This window comes from Myodes glareolus, chromosome 2, assembly GCF_982192425.1.
Source record: "Myodes glareolus chromosome 2, mMyoGla1.1, whole genome shotgun sequence".
In the NCBI taxonomy this organism is placed as follows: domain Eukaryota; kingdom Metazoa; phylum Chordata; class Mammalia; order Rodentia; family Cricetidae; genus Myodes; species Myodes glareolus.
Window position 1 is genome coordinate 57,164,602 of NC_142027.1, and position 17,500 is coordinate 57,182,101.

The following is a 17,500-nucleotide window of genomic DNA, read 5'->3' on the forward strand; positions in this document are numbered from 1 at the left end:
CAGGGTCTAGGCCACATCCTGTGGCTGTACTGGTGCTCAAGGTCTCGGCTGCCACCTGGGGCCATGGTGTCATCTGGGCCCAAGGCCAACATGTCCAAGGTGGCCATGTTGGAACCTGAGGGCCATGTCATCACCAGGCCCACACCAATCTGAGTGGGCCCTGCTGCCACCTGGGAGCTATGATGTCATCTGGGCCAGGATTGCTGCTGAGGGCCCTGTCTGGGTCCATGGCCCTACTGCAGCCAGTGTCTGTTGATGTTGGGGCTTCCAATACCATTGGAGGCAATGCCAATGCCAGGGTACTTGGCTACCACCTGGGGCCATGTTGGTGTCCAAAGGCCATGCTGTCACCTGGGGTCAAGGTGACACTCAAGTCTGGGCTGCTGAAAAAGACCTTGTCTGGGTCTGTGATTCTGCCGTGGCCAGGGTCTCTGTTGATGTCTGTGACCCATGGTGCTCCACGATACTACCAAGGCCACAATAATACCCAGGGTCTGGGGCAAAACCTATGACCATATTGTGTCTGAGGGCCATGCTGTCTCCAGAGCCATGCCAATCTGAGTGGCCTGCTCAGCCACATGGGGCCATGGTGTTGTCTTGGCCTGGGCTACTGCCATGGGCCATGTCTAGGTTCATGACCCAACAGCATCAGGGTCTGGGCTGGTGTCCATGGCTCCTGTTACCACAGGGGTTATAGGAACCATGTGTATTAGAAGTCAAGGACCATGCTGAGCCAGCCCTATTCCTCACTGGTCCAGGGATAGTTTGTCCTGCCCCTGGCTGGACCCTGCAGCAGGAAAACTGCCCTCCCCAGCCATGGGAGAGCTGACCTCCTCCTGCCACGCTCAGGAGACATGGCTCCGTCCATCATCACAGGCTTGGGAGAACTGGCTTTGCCTCTTGCCTGAGGGGGTACTAGTGGTCTCAGCTACCACTCACACCCACATCCTGGTCCACCCTAACATCTGCCAAGTCTGTGACTTGCTGAAGTGCCGGAAGGGAGTGGTCCTGAGGAACAATAGCGGTGGGATCTCCACGATTCAGGCCAGGATATCCGAGGGATTTCTGTGAAAGTCCCGCCATGATGGTGTGCCAGAGACCTTGAACCTTGAACCAATAACTCATTACAATGAACGTTTTGCAGGTGGGGCTGATTGGGCAAAGGGTCTTCTGAGCGGCACACTGCAGCTCCCGATGCCTCAGGATGGATGAAGAGGTGTTGGAAAGATGGAGGAGCGAGGTGGGCTTTTTGTTTGTTTGCTTTGTTCTATTTTTAATTTTACAGGTATGCTGCAGGGGTGTGGGGCAGATATGGAGGGACTGGAAGGTGAGGGATTAGGGTGCATGATGTGAAATTTCCAAAGAGTCAATAAATAATTATGTAAAAGAGAAAGAGAGACAGAGGTGGTTCATTTACAAATAGCAGTTCTTTTGCATGTAGACAATAATGCAATGATATCTTTAAATACAGCTTGTTCTCCTAAGAACATAAGGACAGACTGCTTCCTATTGGTGCTAAGCACTGCTCTCACCTGTTTATGATGCTTAGTTGCTTCGCAACCCCTTCTCTAGGCTTGAGCAGAGTCATAAAATTTCAAGGAAGAACAGAAAAGGTACAGAATATCACAAATCTTAAAGAAACCATATTGAAGATTAAATATAAAAATCCCTTCTGTGTAAAGCTTCTTCTCATGTTTTTCCTCTTCCACAGATTTGAATTTGTTTCCTGCCTCTTCTGAGAGGTGAAGGTCATCCACAGTAACGGACAGGAAGGCAAGAGGCTTCTCAGGAAGGTGAACGTCGTCCATAGTAAGAAGAGTAAGGCAAGAGGCTTCTTGAGAAGTTGAAGCTCACACACAGTAATGAACTGGAGGCTTCTCAGGAATGAATGGGTCTCTCTGCTCATCTGGAATCTTGTACTTTCTCCTGGCTTCCTTTTGTCCCCTGTACTAGTTTAATTATCACAGGCAGGAAAACCTGACAGTGATAAACACCATATAGAAAGGAATAAAAACATTCACTTTTCCGTTTTTCAAAGAACAAGGGCTAAGCTCTGGTTTCAGTTGCTCTGCAATTCGTAAGCCCACGATTCTCCTAATTGTGAAATCCCACCAGCTATGGATATTCCCCGGGCCAGGGTCATAGTCCTCTATTTCTGTAGCCTTCCACCTTCCACAGAGCCGTCCTGTACACCTCATCCACAACTGTCTCCACACTAGGTCTTATCACTGGCAATGGGTTTTCAAACAAGTTGGGGGCAATGCAGGTGCTTGATTTAATGGCTGACTCAGAACTCAGTCTTCTTTGTGCAAAGGAACCTCAGGAGGCAGGCCACCTGGACAGCAACAGCGAGGACTCCAGAATGGCTCCCTGTCTCCTACACAGACAAGTTCTTGCCATACTGCCTTCTCCATCTTTCTGTCCCTAACTCTTCTTTTTGTCCTCTTGAAAAGCGGGACTTGGATAAGGAGACCTACCTCCCAGTTGATCTCGGTTTCTAGGCTTGCTAATTTTGAACCTTGAATAGTTCACTATTTCAAAACTGTAGTTGTCTGTTTGCCCAAGGAAGTATATGTGCCAAAATCTGTTTGAGCTGTAAAAACGTCTCATCTTTATAATACAGCCAACAGGGACTTTCAAACCTGGTTAGAGTGTAGGTGGGCATAACCTGCTAACATATACTTTACAGCAAAAGACAAGGAAAAAGAGGAAAATTGTAAACACCATGAGAGACACCAAAGACCTAAATCCAAATCAGAAGACTGGACACATCAACTCGTTGCTTTCCAGAAAGAAGTTGCTTATTTAGGGTAGAGACCACAGATTAGATTCAGGCCAAATGGAGGGACTCAAATGAATGGATGAGTGGCCAGAGAAAGATTTGGTCCAAACACAGGGATGGCATGAAGGACCAGAAAACAGAAGAGTAGAGAATGCAATGTTCGCTCCCCTGTGCTTGGTGTGGAGAAAGGCTTAACTAGGCTGAGCCAGAAAGACAGAATGAAATCTCCCGTAATCTCAAGTGCTTAAAAATGAAGCCCCGCCAGAACTATGAGTCTGAAATATAAATGCAAAACAATTCTTCTTGAACCATGTACCAGACTGTGAGCCATGTGGAACAGAGCCTCGTAGCACAGAAGCTTGAAACACCCAAAGTGTTGAACTTTGAGAGCCAAAGAGACGGGGTCCTGCTAGATTTCCCATCAAAGGCCCCAAAGTGACCTTGGTAAAACTAGAGTTAGCCAAGGGGTACACTCAGACTTGCCCCAAACTTTAAACAGCCTCAGACCTAGCATAATTGCTGCCTGTATGAACTCTGGAGAAAAGGAAAAAGCCTTGCTAATAAAATGAGATTTTCTTTGGACAGTCTGGGCTGGTTTGGTTGGTTGGTCTGTTTGGTTTGGTTTTCATACCCAATACCTGTAACACAACTCAGAATTATTAGCATGAAATGAGAAATGAAGATGTGAGTCATAATGAGTTTAAAGGCAGACAATAGAGCACTTGCTGGTTTTCCAGGAGGATCCCAGCTCAATTCCCAGCACCCACATGGTGGTCCACAGCCATCTGTGACTCCAGTTCCGGGGATCTGATGCCATCTTCTGGTGGGCATCACACACTTGGTTCACAGACATAGATGGAGGCGAAACACTCATACACATTAAAACTCGCTAAGTAAGTTTTTAAAGTAATAAATAAAAATCAAACAAAAGATACTAAGGAAGTAGCTCAGTGGGCATATGTTCAAATGAAGACATGCGTTCAAATCCCCCAAAACACTCTTGTGGCCCTTGGGCATGGCTTTACTCCTCCAACCTAAGTGTTGTGAGCTGAAGACAGGTGGAACCCAGGTGCTCACTGGTAAGCCAGCTTAGCCATAATGGTGAGCAGCTGGTTCAATAAAAGACCCTGTCTCAAAAACCAAGGTGAAGAATGGTAGAGGAAGACAGCTGATACCATCCTCTGGCCTCTTTATGCACGTGGAAACACAGTAAACCACATACACATGTGTGCATGTGCATACACACACACACACAAATAGAAATAGGCATACTTATACTTCAAACACATGAATTAGAAAAACACTACTTAACATAATCAAGATTATCATTTTGAAGAAAGGGGGTAAACATGGGTTAAAAAATTAAGAATTTCAAACAAGAATGCAAGTGGATGAAAATCAAAACGGACTTGAAACACACAAAACCTAACATCACGAATTCATCAAATGAACCTAAGGATTTGTGAAATGTTTAACTTGGAGGAAAGATAAGGACCAGTGTCACTGTGCTTTGAGACGGGATGTCATTGTGAAACCCAAGCTGGGAGGAAGAGGTGAGAAGATCAGAACTTCAGAGCTATCCTGAACTAAATAGTGAGGTTGAGGTTCACTTGTATAGCCTGGGCTATACAAGACATTATTGAGAAAGGTAAGGGCAGTTGTGGGGAGAGAGAGGAAGAGGAGGAGGAAGAAAAAGAGAATAAATTTAACACGATCCATTTCTAGTCATTTCTCGATTATTTATGAGGCATCTATTTTGAGATTTGATCTCATTATCTAGGAAGCAACAAGGCAGGCACTTTGGAGAAGGAGCACCTAAGATGTGCATTTTTAATTTCAAAGCCTTTGAATTCAGAATCGCATCATATTCCCGTGTCTTGATCGCCTTATCTCTGACAGAAAAGCACTTATACATCTCTGATAGAGCTGGTGTGAGGACACAATAGACTGAAGAAGATTACAGGGCAATGGCTGGAGGTCCCCAAATAAATGCTGGTTATTATTACACTCCCTAGCACCACTGTGGCAGCAGCGTAGTTGATGCCGTGGCCTTGGCTTTCAACTAAAACTCCATCAGTCATGAATCTGCAACTTTGAGTAAGACCTGTAAATTCCCTACAGCTTACACCCCCTCTTTACGATGCACACACCCCAGGATTGTGAAGGTGCTAGGAAGCCAGCAGGGAAAAGGCTTAAGATACTACCTGGACCACAGTGAGTACATTTCCACACATTTCCAGAGACTAAAGTGAGAGGGTGCCAGCCATTCCTCCTAAGACCTCTGATGGCTTCCCAGTCCTCTCAATGGAAAACCCAAGTTCCTTAGTATCACCTGGAGTGTGCTCCAGATTCATTAGATCTCACAACCTAGTTGTGACTGTCATGCATACTCTTACACTAGGCAGACAGGCTACACACTTCCTCAAGTACACAGCCAGCTGGGACCACAGCAGTCATAGAACTAAGAAGCCACCTTCCAGAGAGCGGTTTCCTCTGCACCCTTGCTCCTGCAGCGTGTGGGGCCCGCTGTGTTATTCGTGAGAACATTCAGTCCTCTCTAACGTCTCGCTACCCCTCCCGAGCTCATCTCTTGTCTCACTTACTTGGTTGATTTTTCTCCATAACAGAAATAACACTTCAACATTCTTTGCTATTTAAATTTTGTGTGGTTTCTTGTATACCTTCTCCCACTCCAATATAAGCTCATAAAGTTGTGACTTTTTATTTTTGACCACTGTTATGATGCTTATCATCTGGACACATACTAAATGTTCAAAACTTTATTTGAAAGTTGGCCACTCTGGCTAGTTTCTCCATCATTCCCTTCCCTGTCTTCATTTTTACTAACCATTAGAATATTGACCCATGTTGGAACTCTATGTATATCTTAGCTTCCTTATCACGTCCTCAAGAAATTACCTCTGAAGTTTCTAAACTATGCCAAGCTGTTATTTCACCTGCTCATCACACTGAAGCCTGTTGGGTTAGCCTTTGTTTCAAATCCATGTTTTCTACTAGAGCCAAATCAGTAGATATTCAGTCTATTTTTGCTTGCCTCTCTCCTCCTAAACTTAGTACAATGCTTGGAATGTAGAATACACTTAACAAGGAAATGCACAAGCGAATGAATGATTCAAATAGGCTTCTAATTTGTTTTGTCTGTAGCAAAACTAATTTTGTGCATCACTTGTCCTTTCTGGCTGTTCTGTGATTGCGGCTTTGTTAAAACTGACAAGATCTGGCACCGTGTGTGCTGTCTCCTCACTGACACTGCACTGGGGGACATTCTGAGCTCTGAGTTAGCGGGTTCTCACCAAGGTATGTTGAACACACTCATTGCTATATGTTCAGAGTAAAGATTAAAAGAGCAATCTGTTGTCGGCGTACCAAAAAACCACTTCATGTGGCTCAGATCTGTGAAAATATCTAATTAATACACTAAAATCATACCATAAGGAAGATCGAAAGATCAGCCTTGCAAGGAAAAGAAGAAAATGAATGCAGAAGCATTCTTCGTGGGCATGAGGCAATGGGAGAGCCCGTGTGTGACCAAGAGGAAGGAAGAGCTACTTATTGGGACCCTGGCATGTGTTAAGCCTCATTAAAGATATTTTGAGTGTGTAATTCTCATTGAACCAGAAATGCGGTTGAGGAAGGAAGATATTGGTCAATGCTGGTGTCCGCGTATTTGAAGTTAGCAGGTCCTGTCTGTTTCATCTTAGCTGTGTACACTACCCTAGCTTCTGTTCCTAAGTACCAACTGATGTAAAGATCAAATGGCATAACAAATATGATAATATCCTTTGAAAATACTGCAAACAAGTGTGCAAGTGTGTGTGTGTGTGTGTGTGTGTGTGTGTGTGTGTGTGTGTATGAAAAGACAGGGATGAGAAAGGCAGAGAGAGAGATCAAAGTAACGATCTACCCCTTTGGGCATCAATATTCATTTCGTTTTCCCTGGTGGAAGGTCTGACCTGGGACAAGGTCACACTGCGTCAACTTATTACCCATTCACTTACAGCAATTTTTAATCCAACAAATATATTAAACACCTGTAATGTGTCAGACTCCATAAGGCTGTAGAAAATGAAATGAACTAAATATGATCCCACCTCATGGAGTTCACACTTGAGAGGAGGAAGCATATGGGCAGAAAAATAGATTTGAAATTCAAAGCAGAATACTCAGAATATTACAAGCAGCATTTATAAGCCAGTTACTAGGAAATCATATACAATAATTCATTTAGCAAGCACCTGTTGGACACCAACTATGAGCCAGGCACTGTCCTAGAGCCCAAAGAGAAGGGGCTTATACTCTACTGTGTGCGAGCAAACTAGAATTCCATTCATAGTTCATTGCTGTGTGGAAATAAAATAAATCTGGGCTGACCAGGTGGTCATCCTATAAGGGCACCTGTCCAAGGAGACCTGAATTCTATCCCTAGCATCCATTATTCATCCCAACTTTTCACCATTTGAAGGATGTAGTCCACCATGGCTGGTAAAACAAGACATAGGAACTGCAAGGTGGGCATTCACATTGCGTCCTCAGTCAGGAACCAGAGAGAGAATGCTGGTGCTCAATTCCTTTGGCCCTGTCACCTTCCCCACTACACACACAACTTTAGGCTTCTATTTAAACCTATCATTTGTCAGTTTTTAAAATGTTTCATTATTTATGTGTGTAAGTGTGCCTGTACTTGGGTGTGTGTGCCTGAGTGCCTCAGGCTTCAGATCGCCCTGGAGCTGGATTACAGGAGGTTGTGAGCAGCCAACACGGGTTTGGGAACTGGCCTGGCTCCTCTGCAAGAGCAGACAGTGCTCTTCACTGCTAAGCCATTTCTCCAGCCTCCCTACTTTCCCCTTTCCATTCTGTCAGAGATCCCAACCCATGGAGTGATGAGCTACGTATGTCCATCTCAGCGCCTCAGCTACAGCTCTGGAAACAGGCACCTCCAAGGTCATGTACCATCCAGGTCATTCCAAACCCAAGCAAGCTGACAGAGAAGAGAAGCTGGCCGGCACAGCAGGCTACTTTCTGGCCATGGGAAGAAATTTAGTCTAACCAAGACCCTCTGAGAAGACAAGGCAGGCTTTTAAATAGAGAGGAAGTATCTGATTTGCATTTTAAAAGAACAATCTGGTTGCTACCATGGCGGGTAAGGACCCTCTTCGGAGAAAGATGGAGGTAGAAATTGCGGACAAGATATTTTGGGTGCGCAGGTGAAAGATAATGAATGGTGACTGGTCCCCAAGAGAGGAGCGGTGTAGATGCTGCAAAAGAGACGACAGATGCGCGGAAGGTTCTGGAGGTAAGCCAACAAGAAGTGGAAGAGGAGGAAAGAGACTCTAAATAAAGAAGGCAACAGTTCCTATCTTTAGTTCAAAACTCTTTTATGTTCAAATGATATAGCAGCTAATAGATCGATGCTAAAAATATATCTAATGTACACTTACGCTAACATTAAAATTCTTTGGGCCCTTAAATTTTTTCTATCACAAAAAATAGTACATGCTTATGAAAGAAAATTATCAGAGACAGAAAAACAAAAATAAAGAAGTAAATCTGTAGAATATGCTATATACATCTCTAAGACAGATTTTAATTCTTGAAAAATAGGATTTGATCTTGCATTATGGGGATGACAGATCAAATTTTATCTTTTTTTTCTGTAGCATATTTCAAAGAGTGTAATTTAACGACATGAACCCAATAGCTGCCTATAGATCTGTTTCCTATTTCAGAGGTACCTTCCCTGGGGTGGGGGGAGGGCAACCGGAGTTAATAGAGTACAGATTCACCTCAGCCAGACTTTAAGAACTACACTGGCTTGCTACACAAATCGATTCCTGTTTGTGTTTTGATGAGGATGATGATGGAGGAGGGGGGAGGATGAACCACAGCTATTGACAGCAATAATTGCCTGAGCAGGGACTGAATAATTCAGGCCAGTGGGGAAGCTAGTTTGGAAACATTTCTCAAAGGGCAGTCAAGCCTGTGGTTAGAATCCAACTGATGTGCGCCCTGTCTCAGTAGGAGGGCTCTCGAGTTCTGTTATTTTTAATGTATTTGCGCCTCTTCTCCCCTCCTCAGCCCCGCCTGGTCCCCTTTTTGGCCCCGTCAATTTAAAGACTAGGATGCAGTCAATCGTGGTACGGGATTGGCGGGAGTGATTGGTTAGGGGACACGGCAGGGGCACAGTCCTCAGCAAAGAGAGCCGCAGGCTGGGCGGGTCCTCTCTCTGCTCAGCAACCTCCCATCCCAGGCTGGTGAGGTCAAGCGAGCCAGCGAGCTGTAAAGTGGTAGGATCCAGCTCCGCGCAGCATCCTCTCCCCCGCCGCGCGCAGTAATGGATCTCTGCGTCCTAAAAGAGGAAGATAATGCCGGGTTTAGCTTATAAATAGATGGTTGTATGCTCTCCCTGCAAAGCATTGATTGAGACAGCCAAGCTGACTATTGATCTAATTTTAACTTACATTTTAGACCTCACGCTCCCGCCTTCCTGTCGACGCTCCCGCCTTTCTGTCTGTGCTCCCGAGAGTGACGGGCACTGCGCAGTGCGACCACTAGGGGGCGGGCTGCTTATCTTCCTAGCTCCATGGGTCGGGCCTCTGTTTATGCAGACTAAACAAGGCTGGCCTTCATTGAATTTGAAAAATAGGAGTTTGATTTTCTCGTGCTGGGATGACCTCATCACTCATGAAAGTCAGAGAAAAGCGGAGAATTGGATGACAGGCAGCGGGAGGGAAACAAAGCTTGCAATTTACCCCCTCCCACTCCACTATCTACACAGAGCACCAGGGCTGTGTTTCCTACACAAACCCATGCTGCAGCGGGAAGGGCAGGGCAAGGAGAATGTGAAGTTCTTGCTGTCCTGGCACTCTGTGTGTAACAACCACTGGGTAAAAGGTATAGATCACCTTCGCTCTGCCTTCGCTTTGAGCTGCCACCAAACGCCAATACGCGGGTGGCCTCCAGGCAAATGACTTAATTTGCCTCAAAACAGCAAAAACAAACAAAATGCCCACTATATGTATATTCATTAGTCCTAAACGTAATTCAGATTGTCAAAGTTTAATGCATATCAGCAATTTCATAGTACTGGTTTATAAAGCTGGTTTTTAATAGGACTGGGGATTAAAGCCCACCACTTTTCGTTCATTACCTTTGCAGGACTGTTAGAGAGAGTGCTGGAGGGTGGGCAGAAAACAGAATGTATAACTCTCCAGACGCTCCACCCCCCACCCCTACCCAGGCCCCCACCCCTGCACATTTGGATTTGCCTTTCCTGATTAAGTAAAGCATTATTAGTGAGAGCTTCGCTAAGCATCTGTTGCAGGTCAGGCATTGCACTAGTCATTATAATTACATTCATTACCTCATTAAATCTTCAAGAAAAACCTATCAGATTCTATTATTAACTCATTTTACAGCTTAAGAAACAGGCTACAGTCTTTGCCCAAAGTCAAGTACCTAGAAAGGAACACAATCCTTGCCGGCTCAGTGAGGGATTATCTAGATCAGACTAGCCTATGGACATGACATGCCTGGGAGGGATTTTTTTTTTTTTAGGTTGATTGACATGGGAAGACCCAGCCCACTGCATGTAGTACAATTTTCTGGGTTTGGGTCCTAGGCTGTGTTAGAGCCAAGCAAGCAAGCATATATGGTTTTCTTTCTCTCTGCTCTAGACTGGATGTGTTCTGACTGTGTCACACTGCTGCCTCCATGATGTCCCCAGAAACAGTGAACTATAACCCGGACTCATGAGGCAAAATAAGCCCTTTCCCCCAGAAGTTGCTCTTTATTGGGACATTTTATTACAACAGCAGAAATGGAGCTAGAACAGCCATCATGTTGCTAGGTAGCCAGGCAGATATTAGCAGAATTAGAGGTCATTGGGGCTCCTTTCTCAGAATCAACAACTTGGGCAAACAAAGGACTGGAATCGCTGTGTCATATCTCTGGTCCTGATGTGACGCCCTGGAGTGACAGAAAAGTCACTCAGAAAACCGGGTTTCAGGAACCCTAAACTTTAGAAGATCACTGTGCAAATCTTCTAATAAAGTGCAAGGATATCATTCAAAAGACACATAAGCCATGCATGGTGGCCCCTATGTATGGCATCCAGCTCTCAAGAGGACCAGAAGTTTAAGATCATCCTCAGCTACTTAATGAGTACCATTTTGAAGCCAGACAGAACACACGAGACCTTGTCTAAATGAACAAAAGCAAGGACATACCAATGCTCACTCCTGTAAAAGCTGATCCAAATGAGCCTGTCAATCATCTGGACAGAGAAATGTCCCTTAGGAAAGCCGTCCCGGGAATTTGGAACTAAGCCTACTCAACGTTTGTGCAACTGTCTCTTTCTATGGCCATTTCCAGGCTTGCCTCTTGACAGTGAGTCTTTTCTCTGGAATAAACTTTATCTTCTACCCTATGCTGTGCATCTCCTTTGAAATCTCTCCAGGGAGGTCGCAAGAGAAGTACAGGTCCTGGATGATGGTATCAGATATCTTGGGACATGCTGTGATGGTTTTAAAGAAAATGGTCCCCAAATGGAGTGGCATTAGTGGGAGTTGTGGCTTTGTTGGAGGAAGTGTGTTGCTTTTGCTCAAGATTCCTTCAGTGTGACAGTCAGTCGATTTCATGTCGCCTGCAAGCCAAGATGTAGCCACCACAATGTCTGCCTGTATGTCACCATGCTCCAAGATGATAATAGACTGAACCTCTGAACCTGTAAGCAAGTCACCCCAATTAAATGTTTTCTTTATAAGAGTTGCCGTGGTTCATAGTCACACCTATGAACACCTGATTTTTGATAAAAACCAAACTATAAAAGTAGAAGCATCTTTAACAAACGGTGCTGGCATAACTGGATGTTGGCATGTAGACGAATGCAAATTGATTTGCATCTATCATCCTGCGCAAAACTCAAGTACAAGTGGATCAAAGACCTCAACATAAATCCAGTTGTACTGAACCTGATAGAAGAGAAAGGGAGAAGCAACTTTGAATGTGTGGGCACAGGAAACAACTTCCTGAATATAACACCAGCAGCACAGACACTGAAATCCACAGTTAATAAATGGAACCTCCTGAAACTGGAAAGCTTCTGTAAGGCAAAGGACACTGTCAAGAAGATAAAACAACAGCCTATAGAATGGGAAAAGATCTTCACCAATCCCACATCTGACAGAGGGCTGATCTCCAAAATATATAAAGAACTCAAGAAATTAGACAACAAAACGTCAAATAATCCAATTTAAAAATAGGGTACAGATCTAAACAGAGAATTCTCAACAGAAGAATCTCAAATGGGAGAGATACAGATAAAGAATTGTTCAACATCCTTAGCCATCAGAAAAATGCAAATCAAAATGACTCTGAGATAACATCTTACACCTGTCAGAATGGTTATGATCAAAAACACTAATGACAGCCTATGCTGGAGAAGATGTGCAGTAAGGGGAACAATCTACCACTGCTGGTGGGAGTGTAAACTTGTACAGCCACTTTGGAAATTGGTATGGTAGTTTCTCAGAAAATTGGAAACCAATCTAACTCAAGACCCAGCTATACCAATCTTGGGCATATAACCAAAGGATGTCAATCATACCACAAGGACATTGGCTCAACTATGTTCACAGAAGCATTATTCATAATAGCCAGAACCTGGAAACAAGCTAGATGCCCCTCAACCAAAGAATGGATAAAAAAAAATGGTACATTTACATAATGGCATATTACTCAGCAGTAAAAAACAATGACATCATGAAATTTGCAGGCAAATGGATGGAACTAGTAAAAAAAATACCAATCGTCCTGAGCTAGATAACACAGACCCAGAAAGACAAGCACGATTTGTATTCACTGATAGGTGAATATTAGCTGTAAAGGATAACCAAGCTACAATCCATAGCCCCAGGAAAGCTAGATAACAAGGAAGTCCTAAAGAGAAACCATAGATTTCCCTGGGAAGAGGAAATATGTCCCGCGCTACGGTCTCGCCAGCAAGAACCACGCGGGACACTAGGATTCTTCTGCAGAAAAGCTTTAATGCGTCTTGAGAGAGAGAGCATCAGCTAACATGGCCGGGGACCAAGAATGAGGGGAACCCATCCCTTATATAGGAAACAGTCCTCGCTTCGGACATGTCACTCCTGGATTGGCCCGCTGCCCATTAGCCCAGGTGAAGCCTCGGGAGTAGGCGGGGACAGCAGTGGAAAGTTACCGAGCACATGTGCGTTCACCTGGCGGTGAAACCGGATGCCAGCGCCATCTTGTAATGGAGAATGTGGATGCGGCCCTTCACAGAAATAGATAGGTAAACTCCTAGGTAAACGGGGGAGTGGGGAGGGGAGGGAGCAAGAGGATGGGAACATGAGGGATGAGGTTGGATAGCTTGGGGCAGGATTAGGAGGGGGTGGGGAGAGAGTAATGAAAGAGATGTCTTGATGGAGGGGGATGTTTGGGGGCTAGGGAGAAACCTGCTGCCAGGTAGACTGCCAGGAATCCACAAGGATGATCCCAGCTAAGACTCCTAGCAATAGTAGACTGGGTGTCTGAACTGGCCTTCTCCTGTCTCAGATGGTGATTACCCTAATTGTCATCAGAAATACTCTATTCAGTAACTGACTGAAGCAGATGCAGGGATCTACAGTCAAGCACTGGCCTGGGCTGAGCTCCAAGAGTCCTGTGGAAGAGAAGGAGGAAGGATTGTACGTGCCCTGGCTGGGGCGGGGGAGGGGGCGAAAAGATCATGAAGGGAAAACCCACAGAGATGGCTGACCTGAGCCAGTGGAAGCTCATGAACTCTGGACTGAAAGCTGGGGAGCCTACATGGGACTGACCTAGGCCCTGGGCATGTGGGTGACAGTTGTATAGCTTGGTCTATTTGTGGGACCCCTAGTAGTGGGATCAGGACCTGTCCCTTGTGCTGGAGCTGGCTTTTGAGGACCTATTCCCCATGCTGAGGTGCCTCACCAGCCTTGATAGAGGGGGAGGAGTTTTGTTCTGCCTCAACTTGATATGCCATGCTTTGTTGACTCCCATGGGAAGCCTGCCCCTTTCTGAATGGAGGAGGATGGATGGGAGAGGGTAGACAGGAGATGGGTGGAAGGAACAGGAGCAGAGGAGTGAGGGGAAATTGTGATTGGTATGCAAAATAAATGAAAAATTTTAATTAAAAGATGAAGGAATAAAAAGAACTTTACTAAACCCCGGGCAACGGACAAAGAGACACCTTGTTGATGGCGTTGTTCTTAAATCTATCAGTCAGGGGCAGAACAGACGGCAGTCCTTTGTTCACCCTAGCTTGATGCCTGGCTTGGCGGCCAAAGCTGTTTCATGCCTAAGGCACATTTGAAAAGGAAAAAGAAAAAAGAGTTGCCTTCTCATGGTAATCATGGCATCTCTTCACAGCAATGAAAACCCCAACTAAGACTGAAGTCTACGCTTGGAAGCTCCACATGCCTAAGCAGGAAAGTGTGCATGTGGAGAGAAGATGGTGACTCTTTAATAAGACCCAGCCAGGCCAGACCCAGCTCTTCAGAGGGAGAACTCTTCAAAGAAAATGACTGTAACAGGAAGTATCATCCATGAAAATAGCTTGATAGGAAAGAAATGGTGTCATTGAAAGAGAGGAACTTCCCTCACGTCTCCATTCAGCCAACAAAGATAGGCTTACAGTGAACTGGCCATTTTGGTGGAAGAGGAATATGGTGCTAGGACAGAGTGTACCATCTCCTCAGAGAACCGCCTGAAGGAAAGAGATTATAAATAGTAATAATAATTAAAAAAAACACTTGCCGTTATAATTGTAATAAAAATGCAAGGTTTGGGAGAAGGAGCCAAGAGGGGCTAGTCTACGCAATGACGTTCAAACAGGGAGCTATAGCATGTAGAGCTGGCAGGTCAGGGTGGGAGATAGCCTACCGCATAGCAATGTGAAGTAGCCTTAAGGAGGAAATGGTGTTGGGAGAGCAGTCAATGAATGAGAGAGAAGGCTGAACAATTCATGAAGGATTCTTACAAACCAGGGTGAAATGAGTATCTTCAGTGCATCTAGAAACCTTTTAGAATGTAGACAACAGGACAAAGTAAGCGATTCAAGCTCTAGGAAGGTTGCTTTTACTGAAGTCAGGAGAATACTTGGGGAATGGGACCTGGAGAGACTTCCAGGGAGTTAATACAATCTCTGTTTAATGGGAGGTGATGGGGGCCAGATTAAGAGGCTTGCTGGAGATAGAGAGAAGTAGGTGCACTGATGTAGGAAGTTCTTCTGTCTATGTGCTGCTTTTATTGGTTAATGAATAATGAAAATGGCTTGGCCTGATAGAGTATAGTAGAGCTAGGTGGGGAAAACTAAACTGAATGCTGGGAGAAAAACAGGTAGAGTCAAAGAGAAAGCATGTAGCCAGAGACAGACACCAGAAGAAACCTTGCCGGTAAGCCACAGCCATGTGGTGATACACAGATTAATAGAAATGGATTAAATTAAGATGCAAGAGTTAGCCAATAAGAAGCTAGATCTAATGGGCCAAGCAATGATTTAATTAATACAGTTTCTGTGTGGTTATTTCAAGTCTGGACAGCCGGGAACAAACAAGCGGCCTCTTACAACAGGTGGAGTGTCTTCAGTGTCTGCTGATGTCTTATTGTGAGTGATGGCAGATGGGGCTCATGTGCCCTCTCTGCTTCTGGCTTGAGGAATATATATGTGAGACATCGTGTTTTAATCTAGATGACACCAAAAAAGAAACAGAGAGAGGGTTGCTAACCAACCAGACAGAAAAGCAATTCAAAAAGCAAGTGTTAAATGGTTTGACACATCTTCATTGAAATGATTTTTTTTTTTTTTGGAGCCAGATATAACGGCAAATAATATAATCCTGACACTTGGTGAATGAGGCAGGAGTTCAAAGTCAGCCTCTTCTCATTGTGAGTTTCAGGACACCTTTGGTTACACAACACCCTGTCTCAATCATTCTAACCCCTACACACATGGGAACTAATCTACCTTTTGTTGTATTTACTAATAGTGTCTCCACAGCCAAAAAAAAAAGCAAATATTTATACTGTTGTGAACAAGATAAGAAGAAAACAGTAAGAAGCAGGCAGATATCTGTGAGTTTGAAACCAGCCTGGTCTACAGAATGAGTTCCAGGATAGCCAGGGCTACACAGAGAAAGCCTGTCTCAAAAAAAAAAAAAGAAAGAAAGAAAGAAAGAAAGAAAAAGAAAGAGAGGGGGGAGGGGAGAAGAGAAGAAAAGAGGAGAGGAGAGGAGAGGAGAAGAGAGGAGAGAAAAAGAGAAAAAAGGAAACAATAATAGTGGTCTATTTCCTTGTTATGGTAGTTTGCATGAGAAATGCCCCTACACACATACACACATAATCTTGGGTCTTTGAACATTTGGTTCATTGTTGACAGGGCTTTTTGGGAAGGTGGAGGAAGTATAGGTGCCGAAGGAAGTTCATCACTGCAGACAGCTTCCTTCTCTCATCCCACCCTTGTTGCTTTCCTTCTGTGATGGAGTCTTCCCTCTGAAGCCAAATAGCCTCTTCTGCAAGTTGCCTTGGTCATTGTGTTTTATTACACCAACGGAAAAGTAACGAATACACATGCTAATGGTCTGGAACTCAGAGACTATGGGCTCCGGAGGAACCCGAAGCCCTTCTAGCTGTACGTCTCTGCCTTTGTAGCAGGCTCGCAGGGCCATTCAGCAGCACTGAAGCTGGCCGTCCTGCATTCAAAGTGAATTGCAGTATTAGAGTTGGAAAGAATAGCATTACACCTACTACCACACCAATGCTCAGAGGGAGGGCGAGCCTTGCCCAGAGTTACACAGTGAGTTGTAATTAAACAGCCGAGAAACCAGGTCTCTATATCCTCCTTCCTCTTACGTACTAAACGATTTCTCTTAGACACAGAAAGACTTATTCAGAAGGACATGTTCCCTGGCTACTGTGACATCTGGACATGTAGGGAATAACAGGGATTTCTCATCCATACACTGAAATACACACCCAAATGGCACTTGGCCGAATTCGTCCTGAGGTTGGTGCTGGCCCTGAACATGGGTATCAATCTGGAGACGGTCTCTCTGGGATGGGGCTAGAGTATGGTTTGTCACTGCCACAGTTAATGAATGAAGCTTCCCCCGAGAGTCACTGACTTAATTAGCAGTGACATCAACAAGCAAGGGCATTGGCATCCTGGATGTCAATATTAACAAAGGAAAGGGACATCCGGCCACTGTAAACATTAGCAGACTGTCTCCGACTTGCTGAGGGGTAGGATGGCAGTAGCTTTCCAGCCACTGGAAACAAATGAATTATTAAGAATGCTCCCATTTTTATGCCTTTCAGACTGCTTATCTGGCTTTAGCAAGCTGTTCATCAATGGGAAAACATTTCTTTAATGATGAAGATTTTCAGACGGCCCATTCTTCTCGTGGCTATCTCAGTAGCCTTCAACAGGCTGAAGCATCACCAGGGTGCTTTCCGTCTCGGTGTGGGCACACACACCTCCTCTTTTATTGCTGTTGTTCTGGGCAGAGTCTGAATTTAGTTCCCTGGTACTAATTAGGGAAAGAAGATGAAGGGAACATCTGTGTTGAGGCAAACAGACCTTTTCCTACTGATCAGATTAATATGGTTTCCTTCCAGTTTCTTCCTTCCGCTCGAGTTGTGGTTCTCCATGTAGATGCT